Genomic DNA, 18,620 nt, shown 5'->3' on the forward strand with positions numbered 1-18,620 from the left:
TTCCAGAGTCTGTGATTTTAATTACTATGCTATATTTCACCTGCAACTTGTGGGTTTCTTTTTCCTTACCTTTTCTTTTTTACTATTTGACAACATACCTTGGAAAACTTTGCACTTCATTATTCATAAGCGATGTAAATATTTCAAAACATTTATGTAATGTTTGTTCATTCTTCTATTAATGAATTTTCCAGAATATTTCTGTGTCATTATTGTAAATGATACTAGAACAAACATATAATCAATTTTCGAAGTGTAATGTTTGGACCAAAGCTTATGCACAGGATAGATAGTTAAATTGTTTTATAAGTGTTGAAATTTGAACACATTTGTGTACAATAGAAATAGAAGCAAAATTTAGATATATGGTTTAGGATTTTTTGGAGGGGCAAAGAAATAGTCTCATGGTTATGTTTTATAATATTCTCATCCTCTTCAAATGAATTTTGTTAAATAACACCCACATGCTATTTTCTTTAAATTAAACATATGAAAATTTTTAAGTTTCAAATTTAAAGCTCCTGGATAATAACATCATTTTTACTGAGATTTTTCAAATAAGTAACTAAGATATTATTTATGTGTACAAACATTTCAATGTCCTTTAAATATGTGAAGAATTATATTCACATTTGTAATGTCACAATAATTTAAATATGTTATAAAAATGAACTGTGGCAAAAGTTCACTATGGATTATTTATAGAAAATTCAGGTAATAAATGGATTACTCTCTCCCCACTACCCCACATATACTGTCTTTAAGTTTACAAAAAAATGATACTGTGACAAAACTAATAAAATGTTTATTTTAGAAAATAAGTTGAATTACAATTTAAATTTAAAAAAATTTGTATGTCATAGTCTTAGAGGCTTATCTGAGTTTATGAGCTTACAGTTCTTTAAATTCCTACCTTCCTGTGGCATCCATCACTTGAAAACAACTTGCTTTCTTAACTCATATCTGAATATGGACTTTTATCATTGTCAGAGCAACAGAGTTAATCTACATCCATGTTTTTGTTAAGTGTATGCTGTGTAAATGTCTAGCTACAATAGGTCATCTTTTCATTTCAATTCTTTAGATCATTTCCACATTTTTTCCCCCAGAAATTTCCTATTTTAAGGACTTAGCAAGGGATTTTGGAATTATGATGATACGGGAAAGAGGTGTTAATTTTTAGTCTTCAAGAGGATTTGCTGTTATCTGAAGGCAAGTTCCTCTTGAAGAACCTGAAGAGTACATTTAAGTGCAAGCTTTCAGTCACAACCTATTCGAGAAATATTTGTTTATTTTACTTTCCCTATCAATATTTAAATATATATATTTTAGTAGAGTAAAATATTGCTGTAATCCTCAATATTAAAATTTCTGTTGTCCTGGGAAACTGACACTGGAACAGACTTTGAAAATAGGGAGTCATTGCTGCTTCAGGGCAAGGCTACTATATCCTTCACCTCTCTGCCTTCAGCATCCCTAATGAGTTCAGAGCCAAACCACATCCATCCTTCCCTCTCACTTCTCAAGTGTCAATAAAAGCACAATCTATACACACTGAAACCAGATAATGGAATTAACATGGCTGCTGATTTCTGCTCATTCTCTGTACATCTCCTGTAAGTGTTGCTGGAAAATACATGCCAAACTTTATTTTTCCTATCTGTTACAATAAAAATTCAGACAGGTTCTTGGAAAAGAACTGAGAGGAAGAGAGAAAAGATGCACAGAAAAAGAGAAGGCTGGAAAGATGCTTGTTTCAGTGAAATCATTACATTTAACATCTTAGTGCTTTTATAAGAGTTTGGTAACTTTTGTCATATACGTAAGCTAAGAGTCATACCAAGATGACAGATGTACAAGAGCTTTTGGGGGAGAAACATCTCAGATAAAGTGGAGAGACAGACAACAGGAGTAGGCAAGAAATGCCTTGGACCATGATATAGGTCTGATACCTGGAAAAGGGGGAGGAGAAAGAAGGAGGACTAGGTATGAAAAGCCTTAAACTGACTGCAATGAAACTGCCATGAGACTGCAATAAAGTGTCAGTCAGACCAATGGGGAGTGCTAGAGATGAGGCTGTCTGTTAGAGGAGTCCCACCTTGAGCATACAGGGGCAGCTCATTACCCTCACCAAGTTCACTCACTGAACACTGGCAGCAGTTTGGGAAGAGTTTGGCCTCAAGTGAATGCTGCAGTTGATTCTGGAGGTGTGGTTACAGAAGGCTGTCATCCAACTGTTCCTAGATTTTCTCTGAGGAATATCTGAGTGATACATGCCCATGGCTACCCAGCATCAGACATTTTGATGTCTTTAAATGTCAGTTTGATGACACAGAGACTGACAAATAGAAAAAGAAAAGGTTCTGTTTTGACCTCCCTTTCAAATAGGTAAAATAGCAAAAGAAAAAAAAATACATGAAATAAGTCCTGAGATTTTCAAGGTTGTTCAGTTATTGCCATGAACAAATAACTTTTTGAATGTGAATAAGTCAATCATTAGCCAAAGTTCTGAACAACTCCTTTGTTTTTAAGTTTACCTTGATTAAAATCATGGTTTTTGTTGTAGTTGTTATACCTGACATGAGTTAGGTGGTACAATATATAGATATAGCAGGTTTAATATACTCTTGATATTTGTCATAGTCCTGACATTGCTTTTATAGTCTCTATAAACTTTAGGATGTCATATTCTGTCTTCACGCCACCTTCCCCGCTGCTAGTCGTGACCTCCATGTTTTGTCAGGGCATGAAATCAGTCACTTAACGTGGAAGCTAAGATTGTTCTTACTCTTAAGGGACTTTTAACCCATCTTTTCTCATAGCAGCAGTCTTTTCTCTGGTAGCTGAAAACTTTGTTTTTTCCTATCTAAGCCCATAAATTAAATTTTTCCCTGTACCCACAGGTAATTTCCTTACTTCTAAAGGAAAGGGCCAGAAATTCTCCTAAGCCTAGATCATGGCTCTTTCCAGAGCTATAAACCTTTCCCTGAGTCAGTGGTTCATCATGCATTAAACATTCTCTGAACCAGGTTTGCCGAGTACCAAGAAAATGACAGCCCTGGCGTAAGTTTGCTTCACTCACAGTAGCAGGTCACTCTTTGGAGAAAAATGGAAGCCTTTTTCTTTGACTTTCTGATTAGTGTTTTCATGGAAGAACTCCTTTTCTCCCCAGGGGCTTTGGTAGAGGAGTTCACTATAGACTTAGAGAGAAGTGAGTTAGGATTAGGACTGTTAATTGTTATAAGGGTTATCAGATGCAAACAGGATCTACTTTCACAATTCATAATTGTACAGCAATTCAATCACCATGCCTGCACTTTTTTCAACTTATTCAGATTGCCATCAGTCTAGTTTTAGTCCTCAATAGCTTTTACCTACGCAGTTGCAAGCTTATCTTCTATCTGATCTTCCTGCATCAGTTTATTCCTCCACGTTAAGTCCAATCTATACACTGTTAAAGATTAATCTCCTTAAAGCACAGTCTTTTTCTACTTAAATGTGTCTAATGACTCCTCATTTCTGCAATGTAAAGTATGGTTTTTTGTACATGGCTTTCAATATACTTCTTGATTTCTATTTCTCTCTTTGTACAAAAGAGAAATATTATCTACCTTATCTGTGTTCTTGTTTGTGTCATTCCTATGGCACATATTAATTTCTTAAATTGCATAACCTTAACAAGATTCATATCCTTGTTGACTTGATTTTAAGCTCTTTAAAGGCATAGAGTTGGTCTTTTATTACTTAGGTTTCCTTCTATAAAGTTTATGATAGTGTTTTGCCCATTTAGGACCTCATTCATAAGTTAATTTTGTTTTAGAATGACAGTCTCTTCCATCAATTGGTTAGAATTACTTTCTAAGAGATTCAGGTCTACCACATTTTAAGAAAAATTATTACTGAAATAATTGTGGTTTGAGGATCAGACACACATGAGAAGTACTCTGAGTTTTAAAAGCAGCTTAACCCACCCCTCAAATTCAATGTTACTAAGCCTTTACAGGAAAAAAAATTCATCAGGGGATTTTTCTCACAGTAGATGTAACCCTAGTTGACTGGGAGGCCACTTTGCTTTGGATTGTGAATCTCCTTTTCTCCATTTTGGAGAAACTTTTGAAGATTCTACTGAGAAAATTTATAAAAAATATTACTCTAATTATGCTAAGTAAATTTTATCCTTTCATTCTCCTATCAGAAAACCTTACCACTTTAGAAAACTCTAGATATAAATTCACACTGTATTAAAGATTTCCTGTAATAAACTCCATTCTTACTACCTGAGAAAGGAGAACTTTGGTGATTAATAATTGAAAGAACTTTTTCACCTTGTCCTTTATAAAAATGATAAAGGGAGTTGTCTTGCTTAATCTATTACAGAAAGAATGAAACCTGGCATCTCATAGCTAATGTCAGACATAATCATGACAGTGGATAGTTATATCAGCTAGAAAAGAATCTCACATGAGGCTGAGGCAGTCCCAACCCTACGACAGACTCTGGATTATACCAGGTCTGCTAGTGCTCAGCACTCTGCCTGCAGTTGTCCTGCTAAGCAGAAATGTTATATTCTATACACCAAGATTTGGCCTAGACAGAGAGCCTCTTAACTAGGAAAACTGACATCAATAAGGCCATCAACTTTCTAAAACCCATGTATCAATTACTGATTGCTAAGCCATTAGCTTCCCGTGGCCAAAACAGAAACAAAACCAAAAAACCCTGCCTATCTAATTTTGGCCTACCACCAGCCATCACTTTCCTAGTTCATGGTGAGCTGAAATGCTTCATTAGACTCTTGTAACTTACTCAGAGATCACTCAATACCTCTATTGAGAAAATCTTGGTCATTAGAGAGTACTTTTTTACGTTAGCCACAAAGACCAGCCACTAGACTTACTCCTTCAATGTATGAACCTACAAAACAGCAGGACCACATTATTAGACCCTGTTAGTGTCTAGTGTTACAGTCTAAACCGGGCTTATAGATGCCATAGTTTTCTTGGAATGGATTATAAATCATTTCTTTCAGGCATATTTTTTCCTACATAGATATAGGCAAATAATTCACAGAACTCATTCAGAGGATTAAAAAAGTGGAGCTGTTACCTCATGACTACTAGCTTATAGTTCACAAAGTTAGAGATTGACACCTTGCCTGAGTTTGTAGCTTAACATTTTTTTCTGACTATAAATGCAGAAGGACACTTGAGTATGACCCACTGTCAATCCAGGGATACTGTGTAAGGCTCTCCAATCTTCTGATAATGATATTAGTGAAAAGATTCTGCCATCCACAAGAGACCTGATGTCTACTCTAAATGAGACCATTTTTTGTGCCGAGAAAGCAGTCCATGGAGAATTCCTCACCCAGAGTACATTTGTACTTCTGTTATTAAATTGTTCATAAGAATATACAACTTCAGGATCATCCTGGGTTGCAGGATTTTACTCATCACATAAAGGCCACTCTCTTGTTTTTAAGGAAGATAGGTTTACATTTTTGATCGAGAAGATGTGTATGACTCTTCATCCATATCAGCCCTGGATGCAGATAATGCCTTCATTCCAGGGAAGGAAGCCACTACCAGCCATCATCAATGCTGACAGCTTTCCTTTAGCCAGTTCCTCGCCCTGGAGCCTTCCAGAATTGTTGCCTACAGCATTGGTTGGCCCCTCAGAAACCGCCTGCTTTTCCTTTTATCTTTAGGTAACTGCCAGGCAAAAACACACCCAACAGGAAGTGTTAGAAAATTACCAGCTATTAGTCAAAAAAACATTGAAAATAACGCCTCTAGGTAAGATGGCAGTTATGACTACCTTGCTTCCTAAACCAGAGGATTCTTTCCAAAACTTAATTGATATGGCTATTGAGTACATCGAACATACATGAACTATCCTAGGGAAAAAAATGAGCTTGATCATTGTATATCCCGGTAAAGCATATGTTGAATGGGGTTTTAAGTATATTTTAATAAATGAATACCATATTCCATGAAGGCAGATAATAGAGATTTTCTCTTATAGGCAGACGATAGAGCAGAAAAACAGTAATCGTCACTGCTAACAAAATAGTTCACCTCCATACCTTGTAATTACTCCTTATTTGAAGTAACAGATTTGTTTAATCCACGGTGTGTTCTTAAATATTGAACAGCTTGTTGTTCAAACCATAATTCTCAGATATGACCAATTCTACATTGATGTCCAGTAGGTAGTTCTTAGTCCTTCTTAGCATTTAGAAACGGTATGAAATATTATAGGGGGAATATAAGGAAGCATTTTAGATATTTTAAAAATGGGGATGATGTTTTAAATTCATAATTATAATAACTAATATTTTTTCTAGTGTTACAGTATAACAGGCCCATATCTATGCGTTATTTATGCATTATCTTCTTTAATCCTCATCACAACTTTTCAAGGTAGATGTTACAATTATTTTATTTTTCAAATGAGGTTACTGAGGCTTAGAGGTATTAAATATGGTCAAGGTGAAATAGTGATTATTAGAGCTGAGGTTTGAACTAGGTCTACCATATTCCAGGGCTTGACTGCTTTACTATTATGCCAAACTGATATAATTTGCAAATAGATGATGCTTGAGTCTACATCAGTTCTTTGTAATTATATATTATATTTTGAACTTGATATTTCATTATGTATTAGTCTGACAAGGTTTCTAAATAAGGGTATCGAATAAATGTTGTACATATATTTCTATCTAGATTCCAGGAAAGTATTTGCTAAGGGTTTTTGTATTATCCCCTAGAAATATATAATATTTCATAATAGCATTGAGGTGAATTAGTGATGGATTGAATGACTGAACCCATAGTATTAGACAGATTAGTTTTAGTTGAACTAAATGGAAATATGAAAGATCTGATTGTAGGATTTGAGGGTGACATCGTTGGGCAAAATAACTAGTGTTATTAGATAATGGAGTTAATATCTAAAAGATTTTTAGCATACTACAACTGAATATAACAAGATGAAGTATAAATAGTTTATCCTGACTGATATACTAAGTTACTATGCAATAACCTACCATACTACTCCGTTTTAGTGTATTAATCAAATAAAGGTTTATTTCTCACCCAAACTATGTTTTCAATGCATATGAAGCAAGGGAGGAGGATGTACTTGATAGTTGCCCAGGGAACCAGGCTGGCAAAGGTTTGTCTCAACCCACACTTTCATGTTTTCACTGTAGGAAATTAGGATGTGGCACAATGGACTCTAACTCTTAACACTTCCAGTTAGACATGACATGCCTCCCTTCTGTTCATATTACAATGGACAAAGCAAATCACATAGAATAACTACTTTAAAGGGAGGGTTGAGGTGCAATCCTATCATGTGTCTGAAAGGACAAAGACCTGTAATGTTTCTCAACAGCCTTAATTATCACAACTAGGGATAAATGTGGGCTTTGAACTCAGACTCTATAGAAGAGAGAGAGCAAATACAGTTTAACATCAATGTATGAAGAATTTCAAAGTGTTCATTGAATCTAGTGGCACATTAAGTAAGGTTGTGGTGCTAGTGCAGGGGGCCTGCAGGGAAAGCCCCTGTAGAGCACATGGAGAGAAGTGCAGGGTTGAACTGGGACAGAAAGCCATGCACTTGTAGAGCTCCCCTGCTTCTCAGGACTGTGTGCTCAGTTCAGGGACCAACATCTGAACAGGGTGTAGACAAAAGAGAAGGCTTGCAGATCAAACAAACAGGTTGAAAAGGAGTCTCAAATCATACCATAGGAAAAACCACCAATGAGCCAGGGACACTGAATCTGGAAAAGAGAAAGTTGTGGTGAGAATGTGCTCAAGGTCTTCAGATATTTAAAGGATTAGGTGTGGAAAAAGGGATTAAATTGTCCTGAGATTCACAGAGGGAAAACCATGGCTTACCGGTGAAATTATAAGTAGGCAGATTTCTCAATATGAGAAGAAATTTCCAACAGTAAGAGATTTTGTAAAAACTAGATTCTCCATTTCCAGAGAGATTTAAATAGTTTGGCTGATCACTTGTTAGAAATGCTGCAAAGGAAATTTAAATATCAGATGTTTGATTCTTTAAAGCATCTTCTAACCTTAAGATTCTATTACATCCTATCCCAATATAATCACTTTATCAGACAGATGTTGCTGTGTAGTAAACCACCCTAAAATTCAGTAGCTTAAAACAATGAATCTACTAGTCTTGTCTGCATTCACTTAGGCATGTATGGTCTGCTGGACAGGGGCTGGTTCTCACATGTCTGTGCGTATATGGCTATTATCTGGGCAACAGAGGAGAGTTGGCTATATGTCACTCATTGTCCAGCCAGCCAGATCAAGCTTATTCATATGGCAGTGACGGGATTCTATGAAAACTAGTGGAAGCAGCAAGGCTACTTTAAGCCAAGACTGGAACTGACAACCAGCACTTTTGCTACATTCTGTTGTCCAAAAAAAGTAATAAATTCAGCTCAGATTCAAGGAACATGGAAACAGACCCTGACTCTTTATGGGAGAAATGAACTGAGGCCAATTTTTTTTAATGATCTACCATAATTATGTATACCTATAATTAAATATTATTCAAAAATAACATATTTCTCATAATTTGAAGAAAATAGAATGTTATTCCATGTATTTACCTTTATTTACAATATGATAGTCTCTGTACTTGGAATAATAAAAAAGTAGGAATTACTATGAAAATGCCAGAATCTCATTTTTGGTATTTAACCACTTACCTCAGCTACAATACAAGGTAAAGTGTGATTTACTTTCCAGTGGATAAAGTGCTCTGAAAATTTATAAAAGGAAGATATTTCTGATTTGGAGTTATCAGGGAAGACTTTATGGAGAAGATGGCACTGAATTGTGCTTTGAAGTTTGTGTAGGATTTTGATAATTGGATATAGAAAAGAACAGGAAGCAGTACAAAAACTTAAATAGCATCATGGGCAAGAAAATATATTGGACAATAATGTGTCAGAATGCATGCAGGAGAAAAGTGGAAGATGGGTTTGGACAGGCAAGTGGAAACTTTGAATGCCTGACTATAGATATTAAATATATTAATCTTTTGAATAATATATCTATAACTTTGAATTCCTGCATCTTGTGAAAATGACTCAGTTGTTCTAGGAACATAATCGTTGAACAATAACTACTAGATGATGATGAGAAGGAAGGAAGAAGCTATGAATTTATATTCACAAATTGTATAGTTTTCTTTAACAGAACAGGCTCATCTGCCAAAAGTACAAGAGACAATTTTTAGATACACATTAGTCTTCAGAAGCAAGTGTGCTCAGGCATAGCAGACATGTCTTTTGTCCAGAGTACTTTTACATAACTCTGTCAACCGTGATAAACATCACTGCAACTCCTCATTATCTTAGTGTTTAGACTCTAAGGTCCCAGGTAGGAAAGGCCAAAGTAGAGACTGGTAGAAGCCATTGCTGCTCAGAATGATCTGAGTATAAATCTTTTCACACAGGGTGACACCATCTTCCTCATAATCTTTGCATATAAAGATTCCTTCAGGAAACAATACTTGAAATAGTTGTTCCAGGTGACAACTACAGTGACAACTACAAAATCTCAAGTTTCAGAAGAATCCCCAACTTTAATAAGATGCATTTATTTGTATCAAGTATAGGAAGTAAAAAAAAAAAATAGAGACATAAAATTTCTTCTGGAAATGCAAATTAATCCAAGTATACCGTGAGAGACATATAGTGTCCCTTATAAACTTCACATAGGTAAAAAGCAGAAATGTCAGAAGTGATGAAATGTGTTAGTTGGTCTATGAGTTTGTCTCACTGGAAATGTAAGTGCTTAGAAGGAGTTAAAAAAAATAAGTGGGCTGACAGTATTTGCTGTAGCTATCTTTTGCTGGGTTTTGGGATTTGGAATATTTTTTCTTGTTTATTTACATATTTTCTTTTCTCTATATCTTCTATATATTTTTGACTTTTCTATAATAAATGTGTATTAATGCTACATTTAAAATAAAAGTATAGGAAGTACCAAAGCTATAGCACAGGAGTGAATGAAACCACAGATTATATACAACAGAGTATCCTGTCTGGGTCAGAGTTGAGACTCAGATTTGATCAATGTGGTGAGAGCTGTGAAAGCTCTTACCAAGGTATGTACTTGCCTTCGTTGATTTATACAGAGTTTGAAGAGAGTACGTGGGCAGTACTCGTAATTGGGGTTCAGACTTAGACATATTTGGTGGTAAAGCTGGCTTAGCAGTAATGAAAGTGATTTGCAGCAGAATTCAGGGAAGGACAGGGGGATTCCTGTGAAATGTCTGATCAAAAGGGAACAAAAGTAGCCTGACATGGCAATTCAGACTAAGACCTGAATAGTAGGGGGAAGGAGTTGTGTGTGTGTGTGTGTGTGTGTTTTAAGCTATCCTTATCCAGCCTTAAAAAGTTGTATAAGTAACTTGTAAGGAGAAAAAAGGGTATATGTGACTTTGAGCTGTTCTTTTGGGATCCGGCAAAACTGCTGAGTCCCCCTGCCCTCCCCAACTGAGTACAAACAACTCAAAGGGTACACACTAGAGACAGAACACTAAGTAAGGGCTAATAATATTTTCAGTTCTTTCATTCAGCCAATGGGACCTGAGGAGGGGAATATCCTGTATCATCTCTGAGCAAAAGGCACATGTGGTATATCAGTGTATATACAGGCTTTGGAATTAGAAGTCCTCTTTTTCAATCTTGACTCCACCATTTATTAGTGGAGTGAGCTTGGGCAAGTCATTTAATCTGTAAGTCATGATGCTTCATTTGAAAAATGTGGATTATAACCATAACAGTTAGCTCACAGGATCATTTAATGCATCTCAGCTTTTTCACTCAGTACATACAAATATAATAGTTTTATGATACATTACCGGAAAAGTAAAAGCTTTGCTTATGGTGGCCAGAGATAGGGTCTCCTGGGACTGAAGAATTTTGCAGGACATGGGTCTTTCAGTGCTAAACCCGGGAAAGTCCTGAGCAAACTGGGTTGAGGTGGCCATCCTCGAGGAGACGAGGGACTCTGGCTGCCCCAAATGGCCACTAAGGTGGTTTCTCTAAGATCAGCATACCTGTAAGTCATGTGTAGCTCACTAGAAACTCTTGTTAAGAGAATTAAATTAGGCAATATACTTCTTTCTATGCAGCTCTCCTTCTCTGGGCTTCTGCCTGAAAAAATGCATGGATTCAAGCTTGGAGAAGTAGTTTCCTACTTCAGTTTCTTGCTCGGCATATTTCATTAGACATGATTGTTTGTCCCTCAAAAATACAAGGGTCATATCTCAAAGACAAAGGAACAGGGAAGAGAGGGGCCTTAAGAGAGAGAATGGAGAGTCCATTTCTGATCTGAATTGAGAGTGAAAAGGAGAAATGGATAGAATACAAATCTGTTCTCTTGACCTTTTGAGGAAGCTACAGTAAGTAGAACTCAGCAGGGCTGCCTCTCTTTTCTAAAAATCTTTGATGTTTTACTGAAGATGTGGCAGATACTGACAAACTTCCCCCCTTTTAGTGTGTATTACAGTCTAGTTCTCTACTTTTATTCATTAGATATTAGCCTTGTCATCTCAAACGAGATAAGCTTCTTCTTTCCTGCTATTGCAAGCTGGGGCATGGGCAGGCTTTTATTTCACTATCTCTGGCAGAAAGGGTGAACCTTTTGGAGTCAGAGCTGAAAACAGATCTGACCACTGCTTAGAAACTGGACACTTCCTGCATCACACCATTAAACATCTCCCTAATGGCAATGTGTCTTATTATTATACTTTAGCTGTCTCATACTCACTACTGAGCAGGCTACAATAGAACTAATAAACATTCTGATACCATAATATCCAAGTTTCTCTAGTATCCAAATTCTATTGAGACCATTGGACCAGACAGCATAAGCAGAGTAAAAATCTGATATAATATAAATATCAATGGATTGAGTAGAGAGGAAAGACTTAGAAGGAGGACTGTATAATTTTGGAGATAAGTCAATACATTTATTGAGAGTACACCAAGAGCAAAAGCGCTCTTTATTCTAAGGGTCTTTTTTGATTAGAGGGTGCAAAACATAAGGCCATCTCTCTCCTTGTGCATGTTGCATTAAGCTGAGAAGATAGTTGAGGGGATAAGACTGGCATGTGAATTTTAAGGGACCATAGGAAACAGGAAAGAAAGACCAGGTGGCCTTGTGGCCAAAATATACATGAATGATATCTTAGTATTTAAGGCCCTACTTAACAGTGGCTTGGACATGGGGATTAGTAATCCATTTTGGTAGATGAATAGGGTGTTCATGAGGGGTATTATTGGGACATAAGGATTTTGAAAATAGCCGGTACCAGATTGGGAAGGACCTTGAACATCAACTATGAAGCATGGGTTTTTTGTGTTTTCTAAACTGATTTACTGACTCCAAATACCGAAAGGATATGTTGGCTCACCAGAATCAGGGGAAGTGCCATGTGCACCTTCTTCTTCTCTTGGATGTTGTATCACCTGCATAGCCTGTCCTTGAGGAAAGCACCAGTTTTAAACAATCAGAAGCCAGGGAGGGCACTTGAACAACAATTTAAAAAAAAATTTGTATGAAGATTGAAGTGGAAGTTGTGTATAATATGTACTAGAAACCAGATAATTGGAAGACTTGAAATATTATGGACAAAAAGCATAAGGACTACTTTATCAGAACAAATGATGACTTTAAGCATTTTCAACTGGGGGAAATATGAAGTGGATAGTCAAATATAAACGTTGGGTAGTCTTCTAGGAATGAGGGACTAGATCATGGGTGAAAGTTTGGGATTGGTGTAGAGCTTAGAGATTGAATTCTGCAGAAGTTGATAGCTAAATGGAAATGGCACAGAGAGGGTATAGAAACCTACACAGAATAACTAAGAAAGAAGAATGTTGTTAAATCTTCATGACAATATATACTACTTCTTTCTTCCTGGTATCAAGTAGCAGAATGTTACAGCATATGCTTGTGTTATAGAAACTGTGATAAGTGGTTGATCACTCCAGGATATCCTTGACTGATGTGTTCTGAGACTAACTTATGAAGAGCTAGAGTCATCCATTCTCTTTTTAAATTTAGAAATGGAATTCATGAACTTTAAGTCTGGTGTAAGATTCTGATGTCTGGAATTCTAGCTAAATAGCTATTTATCAGTACACCTATGAGCAGGTTTCTTAATTTCTCTAAAATTAGTTTCTTCATCTGTATAAGTGAATAATTACAATTTCCACCTCATTTCAGTGCTATAAGTATTAAGTGAATCAGCATATGTAAATGTTTTATACAATATATAGCATATAAAAAACAAATGGTCATTACATGCTGGTTGTTAATAATTGTTCCATGATTTCAAATATGCTTCAAAATCTGTATCTCTCATAGCTTCTTGATACTTTAGATTTTAAAGATCAAATTACTTTAATGAGAACTTAAGTGCTCACATCAGTGAATACCCTTTGTAACATCACATTCATATTGAACTACTATATGTCAGTTTAAAATGTGCTAAGAAAAGCCAATGTGAGTAGCAGCACAGCCCCAAAATTGAGTGCTTTACTGGTCCACACTTGATGGGTTATTATAAATAACTCTTTGGATCTATATTTAATTTTAGGATCATTCAGTAAATTGAATAATAAGAATAAATAAGCTGGTGAATTTGGGCACAGAGAATGAGGTCTTAGGCTAGCATTAGTCATAAAACCATGACCTGCTGCCTGGCATATGTGCCTAGTTTGACAGTTGTGTAAGACTTCCTGAAGCTAATGATTTTATCCAGGGAAACTGAAGCTGGCCTAAGTTTAAATATTTATTAAATGTTTCAATGAAATAGGAGAATTAATAATACTGTCACAATTTCTCTTACAATGGGAATAAACATCATAATATTTTTATAGGTTGAGTAGTTTTCCTTTTTTTTGGTATTTTTATGTTTTATTTTTTATTGGATACAGTAGGTCTTTTTTCACTTATCATTAGAAGTTTGATTGTTTTCACACACTTGCATGTCTCTGCCATAGAGGGATTTTTGGTTTTGTTGAAGCATAAATTTTATGTTGGTTATCCAAAATTCTCTGTTTTATGTTCTCTAGCTATTAGGAAATTACATATTGTAGAGTCATATTGTTGTTATTTGTAAATCTGTGTGTAAATCTGTGTGTGTGTATGACAAATTGATGTTTAAGGTTTTTTCCATATACCAGATAACAATCTACAACTCAAAGGGTTAAGGTGAGGCCAGGCATGAGATTCAAATACAATTCTTGGTAATTTCATTAGAAAGGTAGAGACTTGTTCATTTTCCTGTTTGGTTCCCTCCAGGGCTCATCCCCTGTGATTGCAGAACCTAAGACCAAATTCTCTTAGCTTGTGCCTTTATGAAATCATGAATGGACAAACCAAAAGACATTCAGAGAGACTGCCTGGACCAGTCTTTGTAATAAGAGAGAGACATTTGAACTACTGTGGCCTCATGCCAGAAGTTCTCCTGGCAAGGATATTTAGGCCAGTTCCAGAACATAGACAGTTCCTGGATATTAGTGCAAAAGGTCTCCTGGGGTCTCTAGACTCAGAAATCATCTCCCACCTCCTTCCTGCGTCTAATGCAAACTAGTTACATTCTAGTTAACGTGCTTTTTAGTTTCCACTTAATTCATTAGCTCTCTAATCCCTTACAGAGCTGTGCTCTTAAACTACTCTGAATTTAAAATAGTTTCCTAAATGATCCCTTATTCAAATTCAACTAGATTAAGCATGAAGGGGATATCTAGAGAAAGCAGACGTTGAACAATTCAAGTCACTGTGTTTAATTTTAACTTTTCAACCTATGTTACCTGAACAGGTAAGAGATGAGACATCTAGATAAAGTTATGTCATATTTTGGGATTTTCTTCTCTTTCTTTCTCTCTCCCTCTCCAAGGTAGACAGAATAATGGCCCGGCAAAAATGTATACATTCTAAACCCTGAAACCTGTGAATATATTGACTTACTTGGCAAAAGGAACTTTGCAGATGTGATTGAATTTAGGATCTTGAAATGAGGGGATTATACTGAATTATCTGGGTGGAACCAATGTAATTATAAGGGTCCTTTTAAGGGAGACAGAAGCATTAAAGTCAAAAAAGGAGATGTCATGTAAAGAGGGGAAGCAGAGGTCAGAGTGATATAAGGAAGGGGCCACAAGCTAAGGCAGCTTCAGCGTCTAGAAGCTGGAAAAGGCAAGGTAATTGATTCTCCCCAAAAGCAAACAGTAGGATCACAGCCCTGCTGATCCCTTGATTTTAGGATTTCTGACCAGAACTATAAAATAAGACATTTAAAAAATTTTTAAGCCACTAAATTTGTGGTACTTTGTTATAGCAGCATATAGGAAACTAGTACCCTCTCCCTCTATTTTTTTTTTAATGGGTCTAAATCATTCTTAAACTTTACCACCAGAGCACTTTGAATCTTCTGGAACATCTACTGTTCTTCTTTTCAGTCTCTTGTCTTCTATCTTATACAGGTTGCTTTATTTTATAACCAGAGCCTCTTGTGCAAATTTACTACTATGGCTATTTGAGAATTGGGATTGCTTCTGTCATCAATCTAATGGAAATTATTTATCCAGTATAGGCTAGGTGCTCAGTGTTGCGCTAGATATTGTTTTAATGTATCCTTTTCTCTAACAGGTTACAATCTCTTTTGTAATCATGTGTTGAGTAATAAACTTGGAGAGTGAAGTTACTTGCAACCTGAAAAATCAATTATTATCTAGTTCACTAGCTAGCATAGAAAAAGAATTTCTTTTCCTAGCTGGAGTATTATGTTCTGCAATGTAAATTATCATACCAATTTATTTTGGAAGTTATTATTCATAAAGTTATTTGCTTCCTTAAAATGTCAGGTGGACAGTGTTAAAACTGAAAAGGAAGGAAACATGGAGCTAACATCTCCTAAATAAGAACAAGTTTTAAAAGTAGACACTGCCTTTGTTCAATTCAACAGGGTTTCCAGAAACATCACCCTCTTGAGGGGCCACTTTCACTAACGATTATGTTATGTATGTGCGTTGTTGAATTTGAAGTACAGTGTTAAGTGCTCTGAGTTGTTGTACACTACTTGGATTTGATTTTTCTTAGCAACCAATTCAATTAGCACTGAAGGACTAGAAACAATGAGAACTCTATGATTTTCAAGCAGCAAAAAATTCAGGTAGTTCTAGTTTAGAATGGTTTCATCATGATATTTTATAAGTTGGTATTTTAACCAATGAGGTACCAATTTGTTTACCTTTAGGTTTTTGTACGTCACAGAATATTGTTAAAATAATTTATTTTAAAAATGGAAAATACAGAAAAGAATACATCAAAATTACTTTCAAGATCCTGCAATCCAGAGATAGAGTTAATATTGTGTGTGTGTGTGTATTTTTAAATAATCCATACTCATTTCAAAATTTCCATGAGCTCCAAAAGTGAAATCAGTGAAAAGTCCAAATCCACATCCCTTCTTTCTCAGTATCTCCTTTCCCACTTCCCAGGATTAGCCATTGTTTACAATTTATTGTGTATTCTTCTAGAAATTCATTTTCTCCCTCTCTCCTCTCACTCTCCTCCCCTTCTATATATAAAACAAAAATGGATTGTTTTGTGTAATATTTATAAATCTAATTATGTTCACTTAAATGTGTTAGCAACAATACATAATTATATGCATATATTTATAATATTTCTGGAAGGCTGTGCATAAAAAACTGTAATAAGCACTAACTATGTGCCGGGTACTGCTATTTTTAATTAAATGTCTCATTTAATTCTCACAACTATATTAGGTAATTCCCATTATTGTCATTTTACAGATGGGGAAATTGAGGGGTAGACCTTAAATCCAAGGCACACAATGAGTAAATGGCAGAACTGTATCCTAATCCCAGTCCTATCTTATTTCAGAACTTAGGTATTGTAGACATTTTCTCATCCAATAAAGGTTTATCATCTTTTACATAATATCACATATAATTCAAATATAATGATACATAATTTAAGTAAACTTTATCATTAAATATTTAGGTTATTTCTTTCTCATTATTATAAATAATGTGCTTTCAAAATTATTTCACTAAGATAAGTTACTGGAACTATAATTACTGGATTACTAAATTGCCCTCAAGGAGGATTTTATTATTTTCTTACTTCCTGTTCTGTTATATATTATTTATACTATAATTTTCTCTCTCTTGTCAATCTGAAAGGTCAAAAACACATCTCATTTAAAAATTTTTTTATTACCAGTGAAATCAAACATTTTCTTGTTTCTTGCCATTTGCACTTTTTATTTTGTGATTGTTCTGCTGTTTTCTTCCCATTTATCTTTTGGGGTAAATTATCTTTTCAATTAAGGTTTGTAGGAATTATTCATATATTAAGAGTATTTTTGGCTGTATATCATAATATTTCCCAGCTTATAGTATTTTAAATAATATGTATAGTGCCATTTTGAAGAAATTTTAATTTTGTTTATTAACATTCTCCTGGTTACCGTCTCCGGATAATAATTATAAAACTATTCCCCATACCAAGATTAAAGTGATTTTCTTCCAGTCTTCTTAAGCAAACATTTGTATCTTTAGTCTATATTAATTTATTTGAATGTATGGTATGAGATCAAAATAATTTTTTCCCAACTATTTTTTTTTTTTTTTTTTTTTTGCGGTACGCGGGCCTCTCACTGTTGTGGCCTCTCCCGTTGTGGAGCACAGGCTCCGGACGCGCAGGCTCAGCGGCCATGGCTCACGGGCCCAGCCGCTCCGCGGCATGTGGGATCTTCCCAGACCGGGGCACGAACCCGTGTCCCCTGCATCGGCAGGCGGACTCTCAACCACTGCGCCACCAGGGAAGCCCTTCCCAACTATTTATCTAATTATAACATTTATTGAAGAACACCTTATTTTTCCAGATATTTGAAATTTAAGTATTTATGCCGAATCATATGTACTTGTACCCAAATCACTTTGATTATTTCTAGACTTTCCATTTTCTATCGGTTTTAGGGCTAATTCCTCAACTTTTCAAATTAAGTATAGGAAATTATGCAAGAAAAAAGTGGGTTAAAGATTGGAAATGAAGTACTAAAATTGTCTGTATTTGTAGAGGGAATGATTATGTAGAAAAGCCTAAGGAGTGTACAAAATGATTACTGGAACTAATAGTGAAATAATCAAGGCAGTAGAGATTAAGGGTTAAATAACTATAGTCAATTTTATTTTTCTATGCTATAAGCAAACTATTAAAACATGAAAAATTTTAAATGTCATCAAATTGCATCAAAACAAATAAGATACAGGAATAAAATTTAAATGATATGCCAAATTTGCAGCTAAACAAATTCAAACATGGTTGAGAGAAGTTAAATTAATATGCCATGTTCGTGGATTGGAAAATGCAAAATTGTAAAAATGTCAGTTTTCTCCAATCTGATTCTGATTCAAACCCAGTCATAATCCCAGGAGTCTTTTTTTTTTTAATAGAAATTGACAAACTGATTTTAAAATGAACAGGTAAATGTAAAGTAGTTGATATTCAAAGCAATCTTAAAGAACAAGTTTG

At 35.3% G+C, this 18,620-nt stretch overlaps 1 protein-coding gene across 1 annotated transcript in view; it reads left to right on the plus strand.

Moving 5' to 3' along the window:
• UNC13C (unc-13 homolog C) overlaps positions 1–18,620 on the plus strand; it is a gene marked incomplete at its 3' end in the record, with an annotated part of 622,886 nt that overhangs the window by 160,841 nt on the left and 443,425 nt on the right. The window lies entirely within an intron of this gene.

The sequence above is a fragment of the Mesoplodon mirus genome (assembly GCF_964341445.2).
Source record: "Mesoplodon mirus genome assembly, chromosome: 4".
NCBI classification, from domain to species: domain Eukaryota; kingdom Metazoa; phylum Chordata; class Mammalia; order Artiodactyla; family Ziphiidae; genus Mesoplodon; species Mesoplodon mirus.